Source organism: Phyllostomus hastatus, unplaced genomic scaffold (assembly GCF_019186645.2).
Source record: "Phyllostomus hastatus isolate PE091 unplaced genomic scaffold, TTU_PhHast_1.1 phas_scaffold_28, whole genome shotgun sequence".
Lineage (NCBI taxonomy): Eukaryota > Metazoa > Chordata > Mammalia > Chiroptera > Phyllostomidae > Phyllostomus > Phyllostomus hastatus.
In genome coordinates, this window is record NW_025334022.1 from 2,251,903 (window position 1) to 2,264,435 (window position 12,533).

The following is a 12,533-nucleotide window of genomic DNA, read 5'->3' on the forward strand; positions in this document are numbered from 1 at the left end:
AAACAAACAAAAATGAACTCACAACACCCCGATACTTATGGGACACAGCTAAGTCAGTCCTGAGAGGGAACTTCATTGTGACACAGGCCTACCTACCTGAAAAAGACAGAAATATTTCAAACAAACAACCTAACCCTACACTTACTAGAACTCGAGGAACAACACAAAAACAGCCCACAGGAAGTAGAAGGAAGGAAAAAACCAAGATCAGAGCAGAATTCAATGACACAGAGACTAAAAACACAATTATAAAGATCAATGAATCTAGGATCTGCTTTTTTGAAAAGATAAACAAAATCAACAAGCCTTTAAGCAGGCTCATCAAGAAAAAAAGAGAGAGGACCCAAATAAACACAATCAGAAATGAAAGAGGAGAGATTACAACTGACACCACAGAAATACAAAAGATTGTAAGAAATTGCTATGAAGAACTGTATGCCAAGAAATTTGAAACCCTAGGTGAAATGGACAAATTTCTAGAAAAACATAATCTTCCAAAACTCAATAAAGAAGCAGAATGCCTGAACTGACTAATAACAGCAGATGAAATTGAAGTAATAGTAAAAAAAAAAAAAAAAAAAACTCCCAAGACACAAAAGTTCTGGAACAGATGGCTTCACAGGAAAATTCTACAAAGCATTTAAGGAAGAGCTAACCCCTATCCTTCACAGAATATTCTAAAAAATCCAAAATGATGGAAGACTCCCAAACTCTTTTTATGAAGCCAACATCACCCTAATTCCAAAACCAGAGAAAGAAACAACAAAGAAAGAAAACTTCAGGCCACTATCACTGATGAACATAGGTACTAAAATGCTCAACAAAATATTGGCAAACCGCTTCCAACAATACACTAAAAAGATCATACACAATGACCAAGTGGGAATCATCCCAGAGGTGCAAGGGTGGTTCAATATTGGCAAATCAGTAAATGTAATACCTCACATAAACAAAAACAGAGAGAAAAATCACATGATCATATCAATAGATGCAGAAAAAGCATTTGATAAGGTACAGCACCCATTATGATAAAAACACTCAGCAAAATGGGAACAGAGGGAACATTCTTCAACATAATAAAGACCATATATGAGACACCTACAGCTAACATCATACTCAATGGGCAAAAACTAAAATCTTTTCCACTAAGATCAGGAACAAGACAAAGTTGTGCACTTTCACCACTTCTATTCAATATAGTATTAGAAGTTTTAGCCACAGCAATCAGACAAGAATAGGAAATAAAAGGCATACAAATTGAAAAGGAAGAAACAAAACTGTCACCACTTGCAGATGACATGATAGTGTACCTAGAAAATCCTATAGACTCTATCAAAACACTGCTTGACCTAATAAATGAATTTGTCAAAACAGCGGCTACAAAGTCAATATCCACAAATCAAAGACACTTTTGTATACCAACAATGAAACAGCAGAAGCAGAAATCAAGAAAAAAATCCCATTTGATATTGCAAAAAGAAAAATAAAATACTTAGGTATAATAAACCTAACCAAGGAGGTAAAAGACTTGTATGCAGAAAACTACACAACACTGAAGAAAGAAATCAATGAAGACACAAACAAATGGAAACATACATTGTTTTCATGGATTGGAGGAATTAACATCATCAAAATGGCCATAGTATCCAAAGCAATTTACAGATTCAATGTAATACCTATTAAAGTACAAAAGGCGTATTTCACAGACATAGAGCAAACACTTCAAAAATTTATATGGAACTATAAATGACCCTGAATAGCTGCTGCAATTTTGAGAAAGAGGAGTAAAGTAGGAGGGATCACAATACCTGATACCAAACTGTATTACAAGGCCATTGTACTCAAAACAGCCTGGTACTAGCATAAAAACAGGCACGTGGACCAGTGGAAGAGAACAGAGAGCCCAAAAATAAACCCAAGTCTCTACTGTCAATTAATATTTGACAGAGGGGGCAGCAACATAAAATGGAATAAAAATAGCCTCTTCAACAAATGGTGTTGGGAGAACTAGACAGCTATGTGAAAAAAAAAATGAAACTCGAGCACCAACTTATGCCATACACAAAAATAAATTCAAGGTGGATGAAAGATTTAAATATAAGCTGTGAAACCATTAATGTTCAAGAGGATAACATAGGCAGGAACATCTCAGATATTTCATGCAGCAACATTTTTACTGATATGTCCTCTAGAGCAAGAGACATAAAGGAAAGAAGAAAGAAATGGGTTCTCATCAAAATAAAAAGCTTCTGCATGGCTAAAGAAAACAGTATTAAACTAAAAAGAGAACCAACTATATGGGAAAACATATTTGCCAATGATATCTCAGACAGGGGTTTAATCTCCAGAATATACAAAGAACTTACAGGACTCCAATCTAAGAAGACAAACAATACAATTAAAAAATGGGCAAAGGACTTGAACAGACACTTCTCCAAGGAGGATATACAGAGGGCCCAGTGACATATGAAAAGATCCTCTGTATCACTAACCACCAGAGACATGCAAATTAAAACCACAATGAGATACCACTTTACACTGGTCAGAATGGCCATCGTAAACAAAACAACAAACAACAAGTGATGGAGAGGTTGTAGAGAAAAGGGGACCCTAGTGCACTGCTGGTGGGACTGCAGACTGGTACAACCACTATGGAAAAAACAGTATGGAATTTCCTCAGAAAACTGAAAATGGATCTGCCTTTTGACCCAGCTTTTCCACTGCTAGGATTATACCCTAAGAACCCTGAAACACCAATTCAAAAGAACCTATGCATCCCAGTGTTCATAGCAGCACAATTTACAATAGCCAAGTTTTGGAAGCAACCTAGGTGCCCATCAGTAAATGATTGGATCAAAAAAACTATGGTACATTTACACAGTGGAATTCTATGCAGCAGAAAGAAAGAAGGAGCTCCTCCCTTTTTGGACAGCATGGATGGAACTAGAAAGCATTTTGCTGCGTGAAATAAACCAGGCAGTGAAAGACAAATACCATAGGATCTCTCTTTTAACAGGAACCTAAACAACAAAACAAACAAACAAGCAAAATATAACCAAAGACACTGAAATTGAGAACAGGCTGACAACAACCAGTGCAGAGAGGGGAGGGAATTTCAGGGGAAAAGGGGAAGGGTTTACAAGAACAAGTATAAAGGACATATGGACAAAAACTGAGGGGGGGTGGAAATGGGAGGGAGGTGGGGAGCACTGGGGGTGGCTGGATGGAAATAAAAACAGAAAACTGTACTTGAACAACAATTAAAATAAAAAATGTTATAAAATATATAAAAATAAAAATAAAATAAAATAAATTAAAAAAAAGAAGAAAACTTAGCTACAATCTGTTTCAAAGCCCTGGAGAACATCTGAATAATGATCCAAATCTGGACTCTTCAGCTTTTCAGCTCAGAAAATTAGATCAAGTGCTTTAATCTTTTTGTGGTTATATCTTGGTTTTTATGTCTAGTATCCCTGCTTCCTTTAGAGGAACTCCTCCTTCTCCTGTCCAATAATGTGATTCTGGTGAGAAAGCTGCTAATCTTAACACCCCATCACATTGGCCACTAGCATGGACTTTTGACCCAGGCCCCTTCAAACATAAAACTCCATTCCTCTAACCATTCTGATTGTTCTTGGTTGAGCATGTGATGAAGCTGAGCCAATTCATGTTCTTCCTTGAGATTTTCAAGTTTGAGCTAGACAAAAAAGGCATTGCTTTTTAGGTCATAAGTCTAGAAGAAGAAAGGGAGCTAAAAGCAATCCTTATTCTTGGCATAAAGAAAGTCTACCTTATTAGAAGAGAATGAAAAAAAGAGAGAGAGAAGAGAATGAGGCCAACAAACAAAGGAAAGCAAAGGCAAAAGATGGATAGAGATATTCCTGATGGCATTAGTTGAGTGTCTGATCAAGATATTCCAGATATATATCAGATTTTCCAGTTATATGGCCAAATAATTCCCTTTTATTCTTCAAGTGGCTTTGATTTGGGATTATGTCTTTTTGCAAATGTGCTTTCCAATACCTCCCATTGACTATCTGGTTGCTTGGCTCTGTCCACACCTCACATATATTCTGTGTTCCAGAAACCCCTTCTTCTTTTGTGTAAACAAGACCCCACCCCACACCTGGCTCTTTGTGGCCTACTATCATTGAGCACCAAGCCAGTAACATTAGATTCTAACTGATAATGGGGCAGACATTTAAACAGTAGACATCCAGTCACTAAATTGGTCATCAACATCAGCATAGTATGAAGTAGGGGCAGATGGAATTTACATCAAATAATGAGACATCTTAATAAGGGACACATTACAATAATGAGGGAATCCAGAAGTCAACAACACTTACCACATGAGAATAAGAAGTTAAAGATGAGAGGAATGTGATTTTCTCTTTTTTGGTGTTCTCAAGTTATTCTACTTATTTCGTTAACTATTTATTTGCTTACCACTAGTTATATTTAGTAACCACGTTATTCAAATAAGAACTGGGATATTAGAATTGACTTAAATGTATTCCTGATCTTCTTGGCTTACTCCAATCATTATAGTTATTTATCTAGTTATTACTTATCTAGTTATAGTTAACTCTCTCTTCTATTTTATCTAATTTTTCTATAGTTATCAGTTATTCTAACAAGAAATAAGAAATAAGATGTGAGGAAGCTTCCAGTCAAGTTGGTGATGTAGGCAGACATGGCTTGCCTCATCGCACAACCACACCAAAATTACAACTAAAGTATAGAACAGCCACCACCACTCAGGAATGTCAAAAATCAAGTTGAATGGAAGTCTGACAACTACAAAATTGAGTTGAATGGAAGTCTGGAAACTACAAAGTTGAAGAAACCATATTCATCCAGACTGGTAGGAGAGGTGTGGATGTGGAACACCCTTGTCCCACATCCATGTGGATAAAAACTCAGAAGGGATATCTTGGGATTCAGGAGTCCCAGACCCATACCAGGCCCCACAGCCCAGGATTCCAATGCCAGGAAGAGAAGTCCCTACAACCTGTGGCTGCAAAAACCAGTGGGGATTGAGTCACTGGAGGAGGATGCTGGAGGCCTAAGCAGTTCCTCTTGAGGAACACACACATGGAATCACCTACTCAGGCTTGTTACCTCTGAGCTCCACCACTGGTATTGCAGCTTGAAGGACACCGGTGGTATACAGGGAGAGATGGAAGTATCTGGCATTGGGGCAAAAAGAGGCCATTGTCCATTTTCTGAGCCCTCCACCCACAGAGCCAGTAGGCTGGTATCATATATGTGACTCCATCAACCTGGCTAACACTGTTTGACTCACCTTGGAGATCCACAGAGGCTCTACTGCACCCAACTTACGGACCTACCCAAGTTGCTTTTCCACAATAATGGCTGGTTTTGGCTCCTAAATCCTATCAAAAAAGCAAGAGTTGTTTTCAGTGAGCCCTAACAGCCAGCAGATTAGAGTCATAGCTTGGCTTCACATGGGAATCAACAAGCCCAGCACAAGTAGCAGCCTTCTCAGATTTCTTTACAGTTCAGGCAGAGTGCTCCAGGCAAAACACAAGTGGGGAGGTTATCTTGGCCTGAACCACCTGGGAAACCCCAGGGCCAGTGTAACTTGTGGATAGCTACAGACCACATTGGAACACCACCACCCTTCTTCTGCACAGCGGATCCTCCACGGAGAGCAGAGGTTGGTGGTCAGTGGTCACAGCCAGTTCTTGCAGCTGACTGGCCTGGGTAAATCCCTGCCATTGAGCTGCAAACAGCAACCAAGCCTCAACTACAAGAGAAGGGAGTAGACAGCCCACACAGTGGGCACACTTTAAGTACCCAGTTTGGGTGATAGGGGCGGCTGTGCCATTGGGCCCTACAAGATACTTACTACATTAGACCATACTACCAACACACAGTGTCAAAGAAGCTCTACCTAATTCATAGAAACAAACACAGGGGGTCTGCCAAAATGAGGAGACAAAAGAAACATGGCCCAAATGAAAGAACAGATCAACACTACAGAAAAAGAACTAATGGAAAAGGAGATAAGCAATCTATTAGATGCATAGTTCAATACACTTGTTATAAGGATATTCAAGGGATTTAGTGAGGAGCTCAGCACCATGAAAAAGATCCATTCAGAAATGAAGGATATACAAATTGAAATAACATTTTACAGGGAAACAACAGTAGAATGGATGAAGCCGAGAATCAAATCAATGACTTGAAACATAAGGAACCAAAAAACAACCACACAGAACAAGAAGAAAAAAGAATCCAAAAAAAATGAGAATAATATAAACAGCCCCAGTGACAACTTTTTCTTTTTAAAAAAGAAAATGAGTATTTGTACATACTTTGGAGAACATAAATCAAGATAAATAGCATTGGGTATTAAATAAGGAAAGCACTTCAAAACAAAATCAGTTATTATTCCCAAGTAATATTTTACTTTCATTCTCTTCAACATACAGCCCAGAGTTGTATTATTTGCACAAATCTAACCTCCAAACTTACAGAGAGCTATGCACATACATATTCAGTAAGGTCCAATTAATGTCAAAAGCACAATTCTTTGACAAAGTATCAAAATTTATATTTTGTGGGCATTAAAATTTAGATTACTGAAACATGTGTGTGTTAGATCAAGATTGGTTAAACCCTAAATTTTGGTAAGTTTACTAAGAAAATGACACCTTTGGTAGCTGTATTGTGAACTTGTATTTTATTATTGTTCAAGTACAATTATCTCCATTTTCACCTCACCACACACCCCTGCTTCACCCATCCCCACCTCCCACCCTCAAACCTACTCCCTTTGTCTTTGTCCATGGATCTTTTATACATGTTCCTTAATGACCCTTCCCCTATTATCCTTCTCCCCGCTAGTTATGTCAGTTTGTTCTTTATTTCAATGTTTCTGGTTGTATTTTGCTGGCTTGTTTGTTTTGTTGATTAAGGTCCAGTTAAAGGTGAGATCATATGGCACTTGCCCCTCACTACCTGGCTTATTTCACTTAGCATAATGCTTTCCAGTTCCATCCATGCTGTAACAAAGGGTAGGAGCCCCTTCTTTCTTTATGTTGCATAGTATTCCATCATGTAATTGTACCAGTTTTTTTATCCACTCATTTACTGATGGGCACTTAGGTTGCTTCCAGCACTTGGATAGTGTAAATTGTGTTGCTATGAACATGGGGGCGTATAGGTTCTTTTGGAGTGGTGTTTCAGGATTCTTAGGGTATACTCCCAGCAGTGGAAGTGCCGGGTTAAAAAGAATTTCCATTTTTGGTTTTCTGAGGAAATTCCATACTGTTTTCCACAGTGGCTTCAGCATTCTGCATTCCCACCAACAGTGCACTAGAGTTCCCTTTTCTCACATCTTCTTCAATAGTTGTTGTTTGTTGCTTTATTTGTGAAGGCTGTTCTGACTGGTGTGAAGAGGTAATTAATTGTGGTTTTAATTTGCATCTCTCTGATGGCTAGTGATGCTGAGAATCTTTTCATACGCCTCTGGGCCCTTTTATGTCTTCCTTGAAGAAGTTTCTGTTCAAGTCCTTTGTCCATTTTTTAATTTGGTTGTTTGTCTTCCTGGAGTGGACTTGTGTGAGTTATTTGTATAATTTGGAGATTAAACCCTGGTCTGAGATATCATTGGCAAATATGTTTTCCCATACATTTGGTTCCCTTTTCATTTTGCTAATGTTTTCTTTAGCCATGCGGAAGCTTTTTATTTTGATGAAGTCCCATTTGTTTCTTCTTTCCTTTATGTATCTTGCTCTAAGGGACATATTGGTGAAAATATTGCTGCTTTTAATGTCTGAAATTTTCCTGCCTATCTTCTCCTCTACGATTTTTATGGTGTCACAACTTATGTTTAAGTCTTTTATCCACCTTGAATTTATTTTTGTGTATGTTGTAAGTTGGTGATCGAGTTTCTTTCTTTCTTTTTGCATGTAGCTGTCCAGATCTCCCAACACCATTTGTCGAAGAGGCTATTTTTACTCCATTTTATGCTTCTGCCCCCTTTGTCAAATAATTGACCACAGACACTTGGGTTTTTTTCTGGGCTCTCTATTCTGTTCCATTGATCTATGTGTCTGTTCTTATGCCCATACCATACTCTTTTGATTACAGTGACCTTGCAATATATTTTAATATCAAGTATTGTGATCCCTCCTATTTTGTTCTTCTTTCTCAAAATTGCTGCAGCTATTGGGGTCATTTATGGTTCCATATAAATTTCTGAAATGTTTGTTCTATATCTTTGAAATATGTCATTGGTACTTCAATAGGGATTGCATTGAATCTATAAATTGCTTTGGGTAATATGGACATTTTGATGATTTTAATTCTTCCAATCCATGAACACAGTATATGCTTCCATTTGTTTGCGTCTTCCTTAATTTCTTTCTTCAGTTGTGTAGTTTTCTGAGTATAGGTCTTTCACCTCTTTGTTTAGTTTTATTCCTAGATACTTTATTTTTCTTGTTGCTACAGGAAATGTTTTTTTTTCCTGATTTCTGGTTCTGATCTTTCATTGTTGGTTTATAAAATTGGCTTTTATTTCTGAATATTAACTTTGACCTTCTGCCACTGCTTTAAAAGGTCCAACATTTGCCTCATTGGGGTGCCAGAAAGAAAGGAGAAAGAGTAAGAAACTGGAAATCTCTCTGAAAAAGTAATGAAAAAAGTTCTCTAATTTGATGAAGGAAATAGACATGCAAGTCCAGGAAGCACAGAGAGTCCCAATTATGATGGATGAAAAGAGGCCCACTCCAAGACACATGATTTTTAAAAGGCTGAAGGTTAAAGATAAAGAGAGACTCTTAAAAGCAAGAGAAAATAAATTAGTTACCAGAAGGTTGCCAGATGGGTGGAGGAGGGGGAGAATGGGTGAAGAGATGAGGGGATTAAGAAGTACAACTAGGTAGTTACAGGATAGCCATGGGCATGTAAAGTACAGTATAGGAAATGGAGTAGCCAAAGAACTTACATGCATGACCCATGGACATGAAGAATGACAGGGGAATTGCCTAAGGAAGTGAGGGGTGCTGGGTAGAGAGTGCAAAGGGGGAAAAATCAGGACCACTGTAATAGCATAATCAATAACATATAATTAAAATAATTTAAAAAGGAAATAATGGAAAACAGTATGGAATTTCCTTAAAAAAATAAAAATTGAATTGCCTTTTGACCCAGCAATTCCACTACTGGTATTATACCCTAAGAATCCTGAAACACCAATCCAAAAGAACCTATGCACCCCAATGTTCATAGCAGCACAATTTACAATAGCCAAGGGCTGGAAAGCATCCTATGTGCTCATCATTAAATGAGCGGATCAAAAAACTGTGATACATTTATACAATGGAATACTAAGCAGCAGAAAAAAGGGATGAGCTCCTACCCTTTGTGATGGCATGGATGGAACCTGGGAGCATTATGCTAAGTGAAGTAAACCAGGTGGTGAAAGACAAATTCTGTGTGATCTCACCTATAAGTGGAATCTAATTAAAAAAACAAACAAGCAAGGAAAATATAACTAGAAACACTGAAATTAAGAACAAACTGAGAGTAACCAGAGGAGAGTGGGGGAGGGAAATAATGGGGGGAAGAAGGGAAAGGGTCATCAAAGAATATGTATAAAGGATTCATGGACAAAGTCAAAGAGGAGTAGGATTGAGGGTGGGAGGTGGAGGTAGGTGGAGTAGGGGAAAGTGGTGGTGGGAAAATGGAAACAAACAATTTTATTTGAATATTAATTGAAAATGATTTAAAAAATAATATTGAATATAAACTGCAATTAAAAGATAAGTTCAAAAACAAACAAACAAACAAACAAACACATAAATAAAGGCTTTACAAAAGAAAAAAAGGCCCATAAACCAAAGGGTTGCTGGTTCAATTCCCAGTCAGGGCACAAGCTTGGGTTGTGGGCCAGGTCCCTGGTGGGGGGCATTCAAGAAGCAGCCATACATTGATGTTTCTCTCCCTCTATTTCTCTCTCCTTTCTTCTCTGTCTATAAATAAATAAATAAATAAAAATCTTTTAAAAAATAAGATTTGAGGTAAATTTTTTTAGTTATTTTGACTTTATCTCTAGTTAACTTCTAGCTAACAAGTTACCTACTTACCTCTAGTTATACCTACTTATGAATAGTTGTTCACAAATCTTGTTTATTTTTCTTAGGGACTCAGCTGAACTACTGTACTTTGCTGTGTATAATGTACACCCACATTTTTCCTAACTTTCAGGAAAAAAATTTTTTGCTTTCATTTTTTAATTCAATTTATTATTTATTTTTAGAAATAAAACAAATTATCATATTCCAGAGTATTGCTTTGCATACGGATATTATTATTGCTTTCTAGAGTTACACTTTTGATGCATAAACATAAATAAAATAATTAAAACATTTATATAGATATGGGATTAGTGCTACCCATGTATAATGAACATCCTTTTATTCCCCTTAAAATTTTGGGCAAAAAAGTATGTATTATACATGGCAAAATATGGGTACTTTTCCCATTCCTCTATTGTCTATGTGGGGTCATCTTACTTGTTCTCACCTATGCAATGTAAGCCAAAGTGATATGTCTCTTCTGGGCAGAGGTAGGTAAGAATGAAGGTGTTTTCTGCACATTCTCTTTCTTTACCCTCCATGATCATCTTAATGGCCATATGTTGAAGACAGTGGCATTGTAAGATTGAAATGACCTGGGTCCCTTCATGACTGGCTGGAGTAGATGCTCTTGTGTCTCTTTCTGATCGCATTGGACTTTGACTTAGGAACAAAGAACTTTTATTATGTAAACCGCTGATATCTTGAGGGTTTTTTTTTAACAGCATTTAGCCTATCCTGAATAATACATCCTATCATCGTACTTATCATACTTTATTGTAAATTACCTGTTTTATTTATCTGTCTCCTTCTTTAGACTGTGAGATTCTGGAAGGAAGAACTAGTATGTATTTATTCATTATTGTATCTCTAGTGTTTAGTGCAATGTTCAGTAGAATAATTATAATAATGTATATTGTAAGAATACAATAAATGAATGTATATGCACTGAAAGGATTCCCCTTTTGTCTAACTAATAAGGATCACTCTTCTTAAAGAGATGGTAATTTTTCACTAATGGAGACTCAGTGCCTTTCTTGCAAGTATTGATTGTAGGTAGGTAGAAGAACTTTATAATGGTTTTAATCAAAGTGATAATGTTCAAAGATCAACCAGTGGCTCACTCACAGTAGATTTGAAACCCTTAGTTTGCATGCTTGAGTCACATTTTAAGTTGCTTATATGCAGTCAACAGAATTTTTTGAAAAAGCTGAATTTCTCCTATGGAGTCTATAGATGTCAGTATAACATAAAACAAATATACTGAAAACTGGCTTCATGGGATAAAAAGTGTGTGTAGCAAGGATATTTTGAAGTTCATATGCATGGAGTCAATGAAATGGCAATTTGATTAGTCATTCTGGATACAAATCCAACCAATTGAATAAACACAATTAGCCAAACTGGTATTTGGCAATATGTAACCCAAAGGAAATCTGGTTATTTGAAAGAATTTTTCCCTTTCACAGGTGGAGCAATCATATACAGAAATGAGACTAGTGTTTTTAAAATGAGTATTTGTAATCATCAAGTAAATTTAAGTAAAATTTCATGAATTTCTAGCACACGTTCTTAAACGTGACAGGCATTTTTTTTAAGCTTTAAAGAAAAAGAAACTTGCAGCGTTATGTGGAAACATTTTCTGGTGAGTCTTGGAAAAGGTCACTGAAAAGATTTCTGAGACACTTCTAGAACATTTAGACTATGCCACTTCCTGAATAGGTTTGTCCAATTGAAAAGGAAACTCAATCTAAAACAAAAATCAAAACCCAAAAAACAAAAAACAAACTAAAACGTGATGGTTATCTCTCAAGGTATACTTCATTCCAAATATCCATTTTGCTTTTACTTTACAACTATCCTTTTAGCTTTGTTTGATGCAATCTGAGTATGCATGGTATTGGAGAGTGCTGCAGGGCACTGATCAACTCTGCTATAATTCAGTACAGTGGATATACTTTTTTTTTTCTTTACTGTTCTACACGCATTTTTATAACAGATCTTCTAAGGAAGGTGCAGAGTGACAGGCAACTATTGTGCTACTGAAAGACAATGAAGATAAGGTTGCAATTTTTCAAATGAAAGTCCTTAGTTATAATTGCATGCATAGCACATTCCTTAACCCACTTACATAGAAGACATTGACAATTACTTTTGAGATTCAAAAAGGGACAACTTGGTCCATATTCATACGCTAATAAGCACTGCATTATTTAAACCTTTTTTCTTTTTAAACTATGAAAATGAGAATTGAACATTGACAATAGAAACATTAAAGTAGTAATTAGTTTCCTCAAAGTGCAGCTTTCCCCATAAATATGTTTCAGCTAGGAGGTTTAGTAGCTATTTTTGACAATAAAATTTGGTGAACAAACCTCATTTTCCCTTGTAGAAAAAGCCTTTAAAATACAGAATATC